Here is an 11,873-nt window from a genome sequence, read left to right as displayed (position 1 = left end):
ATCAAGTTACTTCTGCCTTCTGAACATAAGAACATAAAAGAAGCCATGTTGGATCAGACCAACGGCCCATCCAGTTCAACACTCTGTGTCACACAGTGGCCAAAAATCCCAAGTGCTGTCAGGAGGTCCATCAGTGGGACCAGGAAACTAGAACCCCCCCCCCCATTGTGCCCCCCCAAGCACCAAGAATACAGAGCATCACTGCCCCAGACAGAGAGTTCCATCAATATGCTGTGGCTAATAGCCACTGATGGACCTCTGTTCCATATGTTTATCCAATCACCTCTTGAAGCCATCTATGCCGCAGCCGCCACCACCTCCTGTGACAGTGAATTCCACGTGTTAATCACCCTCTGGGTGAAGAAGGACTTCCTTTGATCAGTTCTAACCAGACTGCTCAGCAATTTCATGGAATGTCCACGAGTTTGCATATTGTGAGAAAGGGAGAAAAGTGCTTCTTTCTCTACCTGCTCTATCTATGGTGACCCTATGAATTAATGTCTTTTAAAATGCCCTATTGTCGACAGTTTTGCTCAGGTCTTGCAAACTGGAGGCCTTGGCTGCCTTGATTTAGTTACTGCATCTCATGCTGGGTCTCCCTCCTTTCCTGCTGCCTTCAATTTTTCCTAGCACAATTATAAGAGAAGTCATATTGGATCAGGCCAGTGGCCCATCCAGTCCAACACGCTTTCACATAATGGCAACCCCCCCACCAAAAAAACCCCCACTCAGATGCCATCAGGAAGTCCACTTGTGGAGCCAGGACACTAGAAGCCCCCCCACTGCTGCCCCCTCAAGCACCAAGAATACAGAGCACCCCTTGCCCCAGAGAGTTCCATCAATGCCTTGAGGCTAATAACCGCTAATGGACCTCTGCTCCATATGTTTATTCAATCCCCTCTTGTCTTTTCAAGTGACTCTTGTCTTCTCATAATGTGACCAAAATACAATAGCCTTCGTTTAGTTGTTTTAGTTTTAGGGGAGAGTTCAGGCTTGATTTGGTCTAGAACCCACTTATATGTCTTTTTGGCAGTCAGCGGTGCCTGTAAAACTCTCCTCCAACAACACATTTTAAATGAATCCACTTTCTTCCTATCAGGTTTCTTCATTGTCCAACTTTCACACCCAGACATATTATGGCATGAATTAACTTGGTCTTTGTTGCCAGTAACACATCCTTACACGTAAGAATCTTTTCTAGCTCCTTCATGGTTGCCTTCCCCCTGCATGTCTTTCCTGACCTGAAATGGTCCCAGAGAGAAGATGCTGTTTGGCCTGTTGAGAAATCCAAAGCACATTTACTTGAGTTTTCCCAGTGGACCAAATAGTGTCCCCCCCCCCCCCCTGATTGTTTTACATCAGGAAAATTGCACTCACTGGAGAAGACCAAAGCCCCTTTTCTTTGGATGTTGCAGTCATGATCTGAATTGGTCATCGTTTGCATAAGAATCAAATTTGGATCAGGACCAATGCTCCCTCTAAGCTGTGGAGTCTTGTGAGCAACAATTCTACTTTGTGAGCTGCTGGCATTAAAGTTGTGAGCTACTGCATAAATTAGTTTGCTCTGGGGCCATTTGTCCAGAGCAAAGACAAAAATGTGTGAGCCGGAGATTCAAAAACTGTGAGCTAGCTCACGCTAACTCAGCTTAGAGGGAACACTGATCAGGACCGCTGGTGGACCTCCTGATGGCACCTTGTTTTTTGGCCACTATGTGACAGAGTGTTGGAATGGATGGGCCATTGGTCTGACCCAACATGGCTTCTCTTATGTTCTTCTAGGACCACAGGAACACAGCACTTCAGTCCTTTATTATAGGACTTATAGGACTTATTATAGGATATTATAGCATTGGAGAAAGTCCAGAAAAGGGCAACTAGAATGATTAAAGGGCTGGAACACTTTCCCTATGAAGAAAGGTTGAAACGCTTGGGGCTCTTTAGCTTGGAGAAACGTCGACTGCGGGGTGACATGATAGAGGTTTACAAGATAATGCATGGGATGGAGAAAGTAGAGAAAGAAGTACTTTTCTCCCTTTCTCACAATACAAGAACTCGTGGGCATTCGATGAAATTGCTGAGCAGTTGGGTTAGAACGGATAAAAGGAAGTACTTCTTCACCCAAAGGGTGATTAACATGTAGAATTCACTGCCACAGGAGGTGGTGGCGGCCACAAGCATAGCCACCTTCAAGAGGGGTTAGATAAAAATATGGAGCAGAGGTCCATCAGTGGCTATTAGCCACAGTGTGTGTGTTGTGTGTGTGTGTGTGTGTGTATATATATATATATATATATATATATATATATATATATATATATATATATATATATATATATATATATATAATTTTTTTTTGGCCACTGTGTGACACAGAGTGTTGGACTGGATGGCCATTGGCCTGATCTAACATGGCTTCTCTTATGTTCTTCTCCCAGTGCTGTTTTTCTGCTCTGAGCTGGTCCCAAGAGGGTGCTATTTGGCTCACTCACAAGGATACATGTCAGTTTCCCCAAATAGGCCAAACAGCACCCAGTAGGAGCATTTTCATTTCTACATTTTACACAGAGTGGGGACCCCAGACCCAACTTGTGTGCTCCTTAAGATGTGAATTAGTCTTACTAGTTTGTATTTTTTTTTTAAAAAGTGATTTTATGTTCAGCCACAGACTGAAGAGCCAATCCAAATTAGCAGAAATGCTATGTGGAACAATCCTCTTGAAAGGCAAATTGCCCATTCAGTTTTGCGGCCTGAGCCTGTGCATTCCTTCTTGAAGGTAAACTCTGCTGACTTCGATTAGTCTTCTTCCTAACCCTGTGAGTGCAGCATTGCAGGTTTAATGAAGGCAACGATAGCTGCTTCTGCAGGTGATGAATTGTACAAATATCAGCTGATGTTACACATATCTGCAGACTCTGAGGCTAGCCAAACAATTATTTAGTTACTTAAAAATAAGAAGTAACATTTTGCTTTTTATGGCAAAAAAGAGCGTTTAATTACCTTTGTGGGGGGGAGCGCTGCAGGCATTTCTTGCAAACTTGCATATTCTTGCCAGCCGCTTCCACGTGAACGGAGATCAGCAAGAAAGCAATGCGTGAAGCATCTCTTCCCTGTCCCTGATTCTTTGTCCTGTGGTTAAACCCAAGCGTTCAAGTGGGAAGGTTACTCCCGGACAAAGATGACAAGAGAGATTTGTGGAAGGAAATGAGGGAACACGCAGCCTTGGCCTGGTGAACAGTCTGGGAGCTCCGAAGCAGTGCAGTTGGCAAGCGGCAGTTTCAGCCAGCTTGTTCGTATTGTGGCCTTGCTGACTTCATCCTGGACTGATCCAAAGGCAATGGAGCAAAACAACAACAAAAAGCAGTGGACGGCTTTGTGATCCTGTGGCAGCAGAGAGCAGATTTATACCTGCGTACCTGAATGGGCAGGACAGGGCATAGACAGCAAGGGAGCCAGGAGACTGAAGTCTGTTCTCCATCAATGTCAGGGCCAGATTAACAATTAGGCCAAGTAGGCACTGGCCTGTGGGCCCCCATGCATTTAGGGGCCCTGGGCTGGTTTCCCCCCCTGCTTGCAGCCCTCCCAACCTGCACACACAGCCAGCAACTGAGCTGCTCTTTGCCCGACTTGCCTGGTGCGGCTGATGCCGGCAGCATCACCAGGTTTGCCTCACTCTGCCTCTCCTCCGCAGCTTTGTCAAAGGGGCTTTTGAGAAGGGGCCTGAAGGCTACAGTGGGGGCTGCAAGCAGTGGGGCAGGCACTCCAACTCGGAGATAATTCGTGAGCCCCCCCCCCCCCCCGCGCAAGATTTTGACCTCCTAGGGGCCTCCACAGGGTTTAATCCAGCACCGATCAGTGTGTGACACAGATGCTCAATATTTGAGTTCTGCCGCGTGGGTTTGAAGGGGGAAGGAAGCTTGCACAGGGCAGATGTTTTTGTTGCATTTCCAGCACAGCCATAAGAAAGTTAAAAAAAATAATAATAAATTCCAGTCTAGTAATGTGCTTCCAAGCATGTGACGATTAACTCACCCACCAGCATTGCAGAAATATGTGACCAAGGTTAATGTGTGAGGCTCTAGCTGAGTGGCTGGTTGTCATAGGGGCATGTTTGGTATTGTTTTCCCTTTAAAAAAAAAAACAGAGCAAGGGATTTATAAAGTGTTTCACATAGCTAGCGCCATAGAGGGAGAAGCAGAAGATTTTCCTGCAAACTTTTTGCAGCCTGCTTAGATTGTGTGAGTTTGTACAGCAGAGAACACATCGGCCTGTGTGGGTTTTATAGCTCGTGCTTCCAAATCACATTTGTTCATCTTCTCTGATCTGGAAGGCAACAAAGTTTTGGATTCCATAAAGTTGGCTGGCTGGCTGGCACGGGACTAAGATTCCCAATACATCTCTTCTTTCATTTGTTTCTTTTCCCCTCTAAAAAGAACATGGCTGATCATATGGGTATGGAAATAAGTGTTGGAATCATGCGCCCAGTTGAACAAGCAGGGCTGGTGTTGTTCCTAGTTGTGCTTTCTCCAAAGAAGAACAAATCATGTGTGTGTGACTAGAAGAGTCAACTCTGACCTAAAGGACAGAAATGCTGTTCGGCTGGCGGGTCAATGGTCCAGTGCCAGCTAGGTTGTTTTTTTGCAAGACCTTAGGCAATATATGTCTCAACTTGTCTACTTCAGTCAGCCAAGTATTTCTTAAAATGTGTCATACGTGCTTCTGGACAGGATTTGACATAAACAAAATTTCAACTTTGCGAGATATTTCAGCCTCAGTCTGACGTCGTCTTGAACTGGAAATGGGGTAAATGTGATTTCTAAAAAAATTATCCCCTTCACAACACAGCGTTAAACTCTCCTTCCTTGGAGGTTTTTAAACAGAGGCTAGATGGCCATCTGATAGCAATGAAGAGCCTGTGAATTTAGAGGGTGGTATTTGTGAGTTTCCTGCGTTGTGCAGGGGGTTGGACTAGATGACCCTGGAGGTCCCTTCCAACTCTATGATTCTATCTGTCATATTTTTATCCCTCAGAAAAGCTCAAGGTGACAAACACCAGTTTCCCCATCCTCTGCTTTATCTTCAAAACTAGTTTGGCAAGCGCGGCAGACTCTAATCTGGAGAACCAGGTTTGATTCCCCGCTTCTCCACATGCAGCCAGCTGGGTGTCCTTGGGCCAGTCACACTCAGCCGCTGCGCTAGGGTTTCTGCCACTCAAGGCAGACCCCTGTGCCACGCCCCCTTCCCACCACAAGCTCCCTTAATGGTAATTCTCTCTCACGCATGCGAAGCGCACAGGCAGCACAGTGTCCTCACTAAAAGTCACGTCATCACACAGGGAGAGATGGGCAGCGCACAAGAGTGCTGCTGCACCGCCACTTTCCATACAGTACGCTCTTCAGAGGCTTCCAAGGCAGACTCTGAAGGGCGTAGTGCGCTGTGTAGCTCTCCGAGCCTGCCTTTAAGGCAGAGGAGCGCTCTGCAGGGGCAAGGGGGAGTAAGGGGGCGCCTAGCACCGTGCCCAAGGAGGGGTGACGCTCTAGGCAGCTGCCAGCCCCGCCTACTGCCACATGCCAGCACTGCACACACTTCTCTCACAGCCTCACCTACCTCACAGGGTGTCTGTTGTGGGGAGAGGAAGGGAAGGAGATTGTAAGCCGGTCTGAGACTTCGAGTGAAGGGTGGGGTATAAGTCCAATCCAATCTTCTCCTCCTTTTCTTTTTAATTTTTTTATTTTAAGTATCATGAGCAATATATAACATATCATATAACATTATCAGTATTTACAGAGTAATACAGAGTAGTTAACTGGTTCAAAAAACAACAGGAGAATAAACATACCAGGTCTTTATACTAACTATCTGAGAGAGATAAACGTGTGTAAAACCTCATAGTCTTTTCCACATCAACCCTGCAAGGTATGTTAGGCCAAGAAAACTGAAAAAAATACGGATTTGAATCTGGGTTATAGTCACATGAACCCATGAAGCTGCCTTATACTGAATCAGACCCATTGATCTACCAAGCAGGCCTTATATGGGGCAGGAGCTCACAGGAGCAGAGCTCTGAAACCCCTAAATTTTATTGTGCTCTTTCTTCCTCCCCTCACCCCTGCCAATACTTACTTCTGGGCTCCATTGTTCAAACGCCCTGTGAGAATTTTGCTGAACTCTTAAGATTTGACAAACTTTCTAATGTTTCCCCCCTCCAAAAAATGGGAAAATAACCAAAAGATATAAAGCAGACAGATGGAAATCTTCATCATGCCACTGTGGCCACAAAGGAGAAAGTAATTTTAAAAATATGATGGGAGTAAGGTTTTATTATGACAATTCTAATTCAAGAGGCATTGTAAGGTAGATGCTGAGCTGATATAATTTAGTACACCTTCCGGTGATGTCAGGGGTGTGTGGCATAAATGAGTTATGTTGGAACTTTCTGTCTGGGGCAAGTGATGCTCTGTATTCTTGGTGCTGGAGGGTGCAACAGTGGGAGAGTTTCTGGGGTCCTGGCCCCATTGATGGACCTCCTGATGGCACCTGGGGTTTTTTTAGCCATTGTGTGACGCAGAGTGTTGGACTGGATGAGCCATTGGCCTGATCCAACATGGCTTCTTTTATGTTCTAATGTGACACAGAGTGTTGGACTGGATGGGCCATTGGCCTGATCCAACATGGCTTCTCTTATGTTCTTATGTGACACAGAGTGTTGGACTGGATGGGCCATTGGCCTGATCCAACATGGCTTCTCTTATGTTCTTATGTGACTCAGAGTGTTGGACTGGATGGGCCATTGGCCTGATCCAACATGGCTTTTCTTATGTACTTATGTGACTCAGAGTGTTGGACTGGATGGGCCATTGGCCTGATCCAACATGGCTTCTCTTATGTGCTTATGTGACTCAGAATGTTGGACTGGATGGGCCATTGGCCTGATCCAACATGATTTTCTCACAGCTTCTCTTATGTTCTTATGTGACTCAGAGTGTTGGACTGGATGGGCCATTGGCCTGATCCAACATGGCTTTTCTTATGTTCTTATGTGACTCAGAGTGTTGGACTGGATGGGCCATTGGCCTGATCCAACATGGCTTCTCTTATGTTCTTATGTGACTCAGAGTGTTGGACTGGATGGGCCATTGGCCTGATCCAACATGGCTTCTCTTATGTTCTTATGTGACTCAGAGTGTTGGACTGGATGGGCCATTGGCCTGATCCAACATGGCTTCTCTTATGTTCTTATGTGACACAGAGTGTTGGACTGGATGGGCCATTGGCCTGATCCAATATGGCTTCTCTTATGTTCTTATGCATATGAGTTGTGCTAATGAGCTCTGACATCTTTTTTTCTATGAAATGACCCCTGCTACCAAGGTCAGTATTATCTATGAGCATATATGAAAATATGAAGCTGCCTTCTACTGAATCAGACCCTCGGTCCATCCAAGTCCGTATTGTCTACTCAGACTGGCAGCAGCTCTCCAGGGTCTCAAGCTGAGGTGTTTCACACCTACTTGCCTGGACCCTTTTTAGTTGTAGAGTCCAGGGATTAAACCAGGAACCTTTGCACGCAAAGCAGAGCTTCTTCCACTGAGCCATTGCCCCCTTCAGTGTTCTACCCAGTGTGCCACACAAGCTGTCCAGTGTTAAAACTGTTCACTGCAAGGGGGGGGGGCGGGTGCTAGAGGGGCTTTCTGAAGCCCCCACATGCCATGTCTTTGCATTGCCTGCCTACTTTACATCATAGTCAAATAGCCTTGGAAAATGTTAGCTGCCTTCCAAATCTCGCAGAATTTTAAATATGGCACTTTAAAGTCTGAACAGCTTAAATTTTGCTTGAGGAAGCTGACCTTTGAAGGATATAGTTATCAGTGGTGGGAAGGCATACGATAAAGGCTGCCTGGGGACAGTATGTCACACCCCTTGAAATACCATGCAAGAAGGAGGTGGGATTAAAATGCAGGAACTGTTAGATCTTGCTGAATCTAAAGCAATATGAGGTTGGCACTAGAGGTCCCACAGACTTTGCGGCGAACATCTTTGGTGCATTTGATAAAGGCCGCCTGGGGGCAGTCTGTTATACTCCCTTAAATTCCATAAAGGAAGAAGGCGGAATGAAAACATACTATATGCAAAGTCTTTCTAAATTTAAGGTCATATAATGTTAACACTGGAGGTCCTGCACACTTTTCATTCAGTGTGTTCAGCAGCAGGTGGGCATGTTATTTTCCAACAAACATGATTATTTGTGAGCTGAACCCTGGTGCCCCCCTCAGAGCACCCTCGGATTAACAATTAGGCCAAGTTAGCACTGGCCTATGGGCCCCCATGCCTTTAGAGGCTCTGGGCTGGCCCCCCACCCCGATTTCCCCCCTCCTTGCAGCCCTCCCAGCCTGCACGCACAGCCATCAACTGAGCTTCTTTTTACCCAACTTGCCTGATGTGGCTGCTGCTGGCGTTGTTGCCAAGTTTGCCTCTCTCTGCCTCTCCCCTGCAGCTTTGTCAAAGGGGCTTTTGAGAAGGGGCCTGCAGGCTGCAGCGGGGGCCATGGGTAGTGGGGCAGGCATTCAGACTCTGCGATAATTTGCGAGGGCCCCCCCCCCACGATTTTGACTGCCTAGGGGCCTCCACAGGTTTAAATTCAGCACTGGCCGCCCTCCATCTGGCGCTTTGCAGCTGCACAGTAGTTACGATGGTGGGATTTCCATTTCCTTTTGCCTTGTGGCTGCTTTTGCTGCTGCGTAGGAGGTGAAATTGATTTTTCCCGAGTCAGGGATGGCTGAGTTTGGCAATGAAATGGTGGTAGTGGTGGGACTAGGACTCCTCTTGGGCTTTGTGAGAATGTGCGTCCAATGAAATGCTGCTGATTGCACTGTACCACAATATTTGAATATGTGGGAAGTAATCTGCTGAACAGTCTTGAGCTGCCCACGAACAACTGAACCGCTCAATGAAAATCAGCTCCCAGAGAATTAGCTTGATCTCCCTGCTCCCAGAAAGTATTAATAAATGTCAATGATTGATTACTGGTATTTATTATGATTTATTACTAGTATGTCCTTGCCTGTCTGTGATGCTGTCATATGCCATTAAAGGTTGCTAAAAAAAGAAAAGAAAAAGCTCCCAGCTTGCGACTGATGCACAGAATGTGAGATGGTTGGGCTGGTGTTCGTGTCCCTAGCTAGCACCGTATTGAGCACCAGCTGGCCGAATTCAGTGTTTTTGTACCTTTTCCCAGTGGGATGGAGGTGGGAAGTGCTGCCATCTTATGGTGACCCTGTAGGCTTTTCAAGGCCAGAGACGGTCAGAGCTGGTGTGCCATTGCCTACTGGGGCATGGAGGACATTCAGAGAAGTGACTTGATACAGCCTGCCACTGCTTCCCGCTCCTGGTATTTAAAGGAGGTCTCCCATCCAAATACTCGCTAGGGTCAGCCCTGCTTAGCTTCCGAGATCTGACGAGACTGGGCTCGCCCAGGCTATCCAAGTCAGGGCAATCATTTGTACCAGGACATTTTTTTTTTTGTAGCAGGAGCTCCTTTGCATATTAGGCCACACACCCCTGATGTAGCCACTCCTCCTGGAACTTACAGTAGGCCCTGTTCTAAGAGCCCTGTAAGCTCTTGGAGGATTGGCTACATCAGGGAGGTGTGGCCTAATATGCGAAGGACTTCCTGCTACAAAAAAAGCCCTGATTTGTACTGTGATTTTATTGCATGGCTCAAGACCTCCAGTTTAAGGAACTTATTGTGAAGAGGAGAGGAGAGGAAAGGAAAGGCCAAGCTGAGATTAGGAGAACAGGAGCTAGCTATTTTTTTGTTTTGTTTTTGCAAGCTTGACTAATAGTGTTTGAATATTGCCACCTCCAGCTGCAGACATCCAAAACGTTGGCTTTAAGAATGTCTCTTTGGTTGTGTCTTGAATCATGTTTTATTTAGGCAGGCCTATCACACAATTGCATTGGGGTCTTAAAAAACAACAACAGAAAATGAAGGGGTCCTTAGTCCCTTATATGTTCTTACAGGAAACTGTTAACATGATAAAAGCTGTGAGAGGCTCCCCACCCCCCTTATCCATGTAGAAATGAAAAGACCTTTCTGTTGCAAAGGGACAATGCCACAGCCAATTATGTGTTTCATGTGTACAAACTGTATTTGCTGCCTATTATAATCTTTAAAAACAAGACTAGTCTGTGGAGTGGCATTGTTTTCTTCCTAGAAATGTACGAGTTTGATTGATAATTCATTCAATACAGTGTGCGCTTGGCTGTTTCCAGAACCTTGGCTTGTCTCTAAATGATACTGTGAATTATTAATGCAAACCCTGCTAGCTCAGTAACCCCTTCTGCATTGTTAAGCAGCGAATGGTGAATTGTCAGAACCTCTGGCTTACCTTCATCACAGCCCAGAGCAAAAAAATTGCGGCTACCTGCACTTGACCCCTAGCCTGCCCTGTAAAGAGCCCAAGGGGTTCTGAGCTTGAGAAATCTTTCATTTTGTTCAAGAACAAAAAAAAAAATTAGGTCAGCTTGGTGTGTCCAGGAGTGCTGCAAATGTCTAAATATCAACCAGCGTTTTGCTGAAGAAAGGAGTTGGTTCTAATACCAATAAACGTTTAACCCATGTACATGGCTGAACTTTTTTGGGGGGTAAAGGTTAAGAACAGCACTGTTTACTTTATTTGAGAAGGAGATGAAGCATTATGCTACAAACAGATTAATTTATTCCTTCTGCCGGTCACAAAATGCTTGTTTGAATTAAAAGGTCTTGCCTGTGTATGGGGTGGGAGAGATAGATATAGAAGAAGGCTTGAATGTTTTTAAAGGTTGGATTCCTGACTATTGGAAGTTAAGCTGTCTGCGTTAGGAAAACAGTCCAATAGTCATATATGTTGCTTTCAAAGAGAAATGTGTTTTGGGTGCAGGGCCATTCAAAGTATCTTGTCATAAAGCAGAGTACCATTTTACTGTTACCCTATCTTCACCCTGGTTAGTTCCTGGGTAGTACAACTCGGGTACTTTCTACCCTGGGAAACAGTAGCTTCTATTATGTACTAGTCTTTTCCCTCGCCTTCACCATGTATCATGGGCTATTTCTTTTTTGCCATTCTGCATTTCCCCCCGCTGTCACTGCGCATCTCTATCGGTTTTCCTCTTTCATTCTACACTGTTTCTTTCCTCTTCAGTGCTCAGTTCACTTTCTGCTCAGTTTCCCCATGGTTTCTCAGACTTATTTTGTGGCAGTCTTTCCCCCTTGTTCTGCTTCAAAAGCAGACAGATTCCCTTTTCCTGCCCCTTGGAGGCCACTCCCTACCCACATTGAAGTTGCCGGCACTGAAGCACAAACCAGGCCAGCCAACCACACTTGTGTCCATCTATGGATCACCCATGCCTGGAGAAGCCCAGTGGCAGTAAGCCAAGGAGGGCAGAGAAGCTGAGCGGAGAGGAGAGGAAGGAGAGGCTGCAGTGTGCCCTCTCCCTCGCACACACGCTTGGCCAAGTCAGTAGTGGTTTCCCTGTGTTGGCATCTCCTCCTCAGTTCACCTTGTCCTCCCTTCCCTTGACACCTGCTTGCCTGCCACCAGGGCCGGCCCTGACACTAGGCAAACTAGGCAATTGCCTTGGGCGCCAGCCTTCTGTGGGCACTGAATTGGGAGCCCCAATGTTACTTGGTGATGTAATCAGCGCAGGGGTGGGGTCAGGGATGGATTAACAATTAGGCCAAGTAGGCACTAGCTTATGGGCCCCCACGCCTTTAGGGGTCCCTGGTCGGCTTTCCCCCCAGTTTCCCCACTGCTTGCAGCCCTCCCAGCCTGCACATGCAGCCAGTAACTGAGCTGCTCTTTGCCCGACTTGCCTGGTGTGGCTGCTGCTGGCGTTGT

This window comes from Heteronotia binoei, chromosome 19, assembly GCF_032191835.1.
Source record: "Heteronotia binoei isolate CCM8104 ecotype False Entrance Well chromosome 19, APGP_CSIRO_Hbin_v1, whole genome shotgun sequence".
Taxonomy (NCBI): domain Eukaryota; kingdom Metazoa; phylum Chordata; class Lepidosauria; order Squamata; family Gekkonidae; genus Heteronotia; species Heteronotia binoei.
This window is presented reverse-complemented; position numbering follows the sequence as displayed.